General features: G+C 36.9%; 1 protein-coding gene across 3 annotated transcripts in view; it reads right to left on the reverse strand.

Annotated features, from left to right (window-relative positions):
• LOC103458066 (nesprin-2-like) overlaps window positions 1–3,853 on the reverse strand; it is a 240,386-nt gene extending 236,533 nt beyond the window's left edge. For all 3 annotated transcript variants that reach the window (XM_008398614.2, XM_008398613.2, XM_008398615.2), the window contains exon 1: window positions 2,823–3,853. The gene's annotated coding sequence lies outside the window, so the exon portion shown is untranslated. The remainder of the gene's footprint in view (window positions 1–2,822) is intronic.
• Between the last annotated feature and the right edge of the window lie 1,848 nt (window positions 3,854–5,701).

Genomic DNA, 5,701 nt, shown 5'->3' on the forward strand with positions numbered 1-5,701 from the left:
CGATAATAAGAAGCTGTTGTCAGAAACCGTGATGTTAAGTTTGACTTACGAAGCAATTTTTTAAGACACTAGTCATAATATCCTGTTCAACATAATTCTCAGTACACAAAGTCTAAAAAGTCTAAAAACGAGCATAAGAATCAACATAAAGTCATGAGAAAAAATGCTTGTGAAAACATTCTTGCTCCTGAATCTGGGTCAGGAAAATTACAATTTGAAAAAAAAAAAATAAACGTTTCATCTACTACCTGGTAAATATTCCACGGTCAATTATAATGCATAGGACCAAAAATATAAGTTGGATATAAGTTAGGGGGGAAAAAAGCTTACTTTTTTTTTTTAAAGAGATACATTTGTAATTATGGTGCCCACATGGTGCCCACATGGTGCCCACATGGTGCCCACATGGTGCCCAAATGTGCCAAACTAGCACATTTGGGAATGGAATGGATTTTTATCAAGTAATATCTTTCCAAAATTTCTATGCTTCATTTTTGGGGGGAGATGAAATTTGGTACAATAAATGGCCAGAGCCTGTACTGTGGATTGCTAGAGATTCTGGATTGGCATACTTTCAAAGAAAATCCACATCCACAAAATTAATTCTATTAGTATCTTTTTTAACTATGTGYTATATATATTTGCTCTCACTCAGTAAGAGAAATATTGATTTTTAGACCTGCAGAGTATTTTCTGGAGTATTACATTTATTCATACCTTTTATTTCACTTTGTGTATTACTGAGATATATTGAATTCATTTTGGGGGAGTCCTTTTCAAGAACTCTCCAAACAATCTCCAAAAAAGAGTCCTAAATTAGGTTTGGGTTGCATAAAATGTTTCCAGATACGTCTCACACCACTGTGAATCTATTGAAGCTACACTATCGGTTACAATACCGTATGCTTTCTAGCATACGGTATTGTAACTGCAAAARAAACAACAAAAAAAACATTTTCTATTGGAAAAAAAGGTACATTTTTCCAAGCATTGCTTGATAGACTTGACACTCTCCATTTGGAAATAATTTGATTCATCTTAAAAGACAAGCTGAAGGATTTTGATAATATCTGGCAGCCTTTAGTCTCTTTACTTGACAAAAAAAATAGTGATTAGGTAGGGTTACGGTAACCCAGCAATGCACTTATTAGGAGGGCAGGGTGGTCATTATCATATTGGTGGTTGAGACCCGGGGGTGTGGAGTGAATTACGTCCTTTATATACATATATTTTTTAGTGTTTTACCAAAAGCTACCATTTAGCTATCATTTAGCAAAACGTAGCCAAGATTACTCAACAAGGCACACAGTTGTACTGTTTATCTTACCAAAATGCAAAACTTGTTTAAGCCAAAGTACAATCTTAGAGCAATGCATTAAATGAACTCMCTACCACAAAACATTTAACAATGTCTTGCTTACATTTTAAGACACAAGTAGAAATATACAAAAAAGGTTATTCTAGTAAATGTGTGTTTGTGTATTTATGAAAACAAAGATGTTATTGTACATGTATATGCATTACATCTGAGAGTATCATAATGTTTATACCTTCATTTAAGACACTTTAAATGAAGGTATGTATTTTTATTTAAGGGAACATATTTTCCTATTTCAAACAAACTATGTTTATCTTTAAAAGTGATAAAAATAGAATGTGTAATTTTAATCCTTTATCTGTAATATGATTTTCTGAAAATCTAATCTGGTTTTTTTGTGTAAACTGACCCAAGGAAGATTAGCTGATGCTAATGGGGATCTTGATAAACATAAGCAAAAATCAAACAGTCAACGTCTGCTCTATTAGATATGTGCTCCACATCCAGTCTCACTGAGTTTGATCTATGTTTCAAGGATGACTTAGAAAAGTATTAATCTTTAAATATATAAACCTGGTATAGATGCATCCATGAAGATTTGCATCTGTAAGCCACACATTTCAGAGTATTATTTAGAAAATCTCCCCTATTGCCTCGACTTCACACTGTGCTGTTTTGTATTAGTCTATTACTCAGGTAACATTAGATAGAACGAATAATCTACTATTCCATAGACTTTGCACTTGAGATTTCGTCCAAAATCAATAGTTATATAACTGTTGCAATAACAGGTTCGCTTATATGTTCAGATTACCTAAAAGGTGAATTATTTTTACCTTCTAAAATAACAGTCTGAGGTAAGTCTTGTGTTACAATGATCCAGAGCTAGAACTGCATCAAAATGAGTATGTGTTGAGATGTAAATGCACCAAGATGCTCGTCGTCCAATCTTTAGTTGTTTCTCAGAATAATGGACAGAAAGCTGGAACAAAGTATTGTCCAGTCATAAGACATAATTAGGAATTTGTTGATCTACTTCTGTAGTCTGTAGTAACAGATATAATGTTCCTTTTCAAACTACATGAAAGAACATAGAACATTTGATGTAGTGACTGGTCCTGGTTGCATACTATTTAGAGGAACTAAGTGATCTGATCGCAGTAAAATGAGATGGTGTTGCTCTCACTAAGCTCAGAGCAGTTAAGAATAGTAACAGAACACGTGGATGTTTTTAGATCAGTCATGTCAAACATTTGAGTCCTTGAGGAAGACCAAAGGACATTTTAATAAAAGAGAAAACTGACAGCTGCTCTGCAGGTTCAAAAAAGATCACTGAGAAACTGTCTTTAGGAAGCACAAATCGTGGTAGCAATACCTCAATTTATTACACAGAAGCTACTTTAGCAACTTTACAATCAAAGGTACAGAATTGTTGATAACTTTCAATAGGTGTTTTCCACCCTCCCAATAATTAATACTAACAGAAAATCTCACATGTACTTACATAGAGGAAAATGATGTTTTCAGACAGGGTAACAGTCAGACTGAAGCCCAAGCAGTAATCAACTCCAAAGTGGATGAACAGCTACCGTTGTAGTCGTTGGTAATGAAACCTGATGCGCAGTTTGACAGTTCTGAGGCATGCTGGGATCCTGGATGGGATGGGCTGTCACTGGAGAAGCAAAAGCCATACCAGGGCCTAGCAGAAACCTCTTCAAGGTACTAAATTTAGAAACAAGTCATGCTTTTGCCCACACACCTTCTTCCAGTTTAACAGTGGTGCTTATATTCATCGAACATAAATTTAAAGCTTTGGATTTAACCAGCGTTAGATGCTGGGATCTACTCTACTTGTGAAATTTGGAAAAGTCTTAGATCATAATTTTTAATTCAATTCAATTTAGTTCAATTATATAGTCCAACTCACAACCCTTGTTGTGTCATGGCCTACTCAGTCCAATCATACAGACAGATTAAAAGTCAAGTTCATCCACTACAAATTGATAGTTATCAATCAATGCAGTCAARTTCAGATTATTGCTCAAATTGGCAAAAAGTTATTTTCTAAGGAATCCTAGATTATTCTACTAAATTTGCACTAAATTGTTATATAATGTGCTTCTCTTTTTTCAATTTTTATTTATGAATTTTGACATGCAGTTTAACACATCAGGCTCAACAGGTACAAGTAGTACTTACCAAGAATACAAAATGGTTAAGTTCAAGTCATCAGTGTGAAACATCACCTTGCAAAACTTACTTTCATCAGAGAACATAACTGGACCACTCAGTAGCAGTCCAGTAATTTTTGTCTTTATCTCAGGCAAGATGCTTCTGATGCCATCTCTTGTTCAAGAGTGGTTTGACACAAGGGATGGGACAACTGAAACCCATGTCTTGAATATGTGTGTGTGTGGTGGTTCTCGAAGCATTAACTCCAGCTGTAGTTCACTCTTGTGAATCTTCCTCACATTTTTAAATGGGTTTTGTTTCAAAATTCTCTCCAGAATGTGGTTATCCCAATTACTTGTCCATTTTTTTTTCTACCACATCTTTTCTTCCCTTCACCTCTCTGTGAATGTTCTTGAACACAGAGCTTTGTGCACAGCCAGCTTCTTTCTTCAGCTTCTTTAACACCTTGCCCTCTTGTGCAAGGTGTCAAAGGTCATCTTTTGGACAACTGTCAGGTCAGCAATCATCCCCAGGATTGTGTAACCCACAGAACAGGACGGAGACACCATTTAATAGTGTTTGCAGGTGTTTTGAGTTCATTTTCTGATTAGTGTGTAGCATCAGGGGTCTTCACTGGTAAACCTTTTCACAATATTCTAATTATCTGAGATATTAAATTTGGAGTTTTCATTAGTTGTCAGTTATAATCATCAACACTAAAAGAAATAAACATTTGAAATATATCCATTTGTACAGAAGAGGATTAGGGCCACTGGAAGAAAAAAACAAAAGTTCTGACTTTAGTCACAGAATTATGAGAAAAAAGTCAGAATTAAAAAATATATATTCCAGTGGCCCTAATCCTCTTCCGTAAATTTGTATGTAATGAAAAAAAAATACAAATGTTACTTTTTGAATGGAATTACTTATTTAAATAAATGTTTTCATATTAACATTTTTTGACCAGCACCTGTAAGCACGTCACCATCTGTCATGATACTAATTCCGTTGTGATGGCTGTCTTCGTCTGCCTCCTTCTGCTGCTTCTGCTACAACAACAACAAACTGTCCTTGGTAAGTGTGGCTGTTATATTGTTTTAGTCATCTTTAATTGGTGGGATCCCAGGGTGGTGCCTGTTGGGTTGTCTGTGTTTTCTCCACCAGAGGGCGCCAATGGACCGTCTCTGGAGGGCGTGACCGGCTCCCGCCGGTCTACCTTCTCACCTGCAGGCAATTTGTCCATCAGGAGGAGCACAAAAGTCGGGAGCACGGGCCGGTTCTAGCCATGGTTACATGAGGGGGCAGGCGAAAATGTTAAGGAGGCGTCATTATGTTTATACATATTAGGGGTTGATAGACTTCATATATTTTAAGGTGGACTCTAAAATGATAAAAGTCGAGTAGAAGTCGACTCCTCGCAGTGATGTCATAGAAACGTGAGCGAACTTCACATCAACTTACAGGCTGAATTATATTCATAGCAAATATTGACCTTAAGTCTTTTATGCAGGAATAAACRTATAAGAAACAGAACATCATCCCAGACTTCTTCGTCAGCAGCGGATTAAAGTCTGAAAAGTTGCACCAAGTCAGGTGCGCTGATCAGTTGGATGGAGGAAAAGCCCGACATCATGCCACATTGTTGCACATTACTCTAGTAGTGTTTTTCTTTAAAAGACGTTTTTTGCCACTATTTGCCTTTATGACAACAATCCAACAGAAAGGTTGCAGAGAGAAGGAGCGGGAGAGAGAGACAAGCGAACCAGAGGACAAGAGTCGGATTCCGAACTACGGCGGTCTAAAGGGGCACCGCGCTGCGCCAACTACTGCGCACCGCAACGCCCCTATTCCGATAGCCTTTGCAGAAGTTTGCAGTTTTCCTTTGAATTCTTAACATTTTTACATAATTCAAACTGTCTCAGGAACTCACATAGTTAATCTTCTTTCATTTTCTTGGAAAAATTAGTTTGGACCAAATGTATGCTTTACACTAGTGATGGGCAAATGAAGCCTCGTGAAGCAATGAACCTTTCCAGCCGTTTGCTTTGCAAAAAGGTTCATTACTTGATGTTTCATTCAAGACTCACTAGTGACACCTGCTGGTGAAACTGTAACAGCCTTGTCACTCAGTTGGATCATCCATCCATTTTCTTTCACCCTTGTCCCTCAGTAGGAGGGTTGCTGGTGCCCATCTCCAGCTCACGTTCCGGG

The sequence above is a fragment of the Poecilia reticulata genome, linkage group LG22, assembly GCF_000633615.1.
Source record: "Poecilia reticulata strain Guanapo linkage group LG22, Guppy_female_1.0+MT, whole genome shotgun sequence".
Taxonomy (NCBI): domain Eukaryota; kingdom Metazoa; phylum Chordata; class Actinopteri; order Cyprinodontiformes; family Poeciliidae; genus Poecilia; species Poecilia reticulata.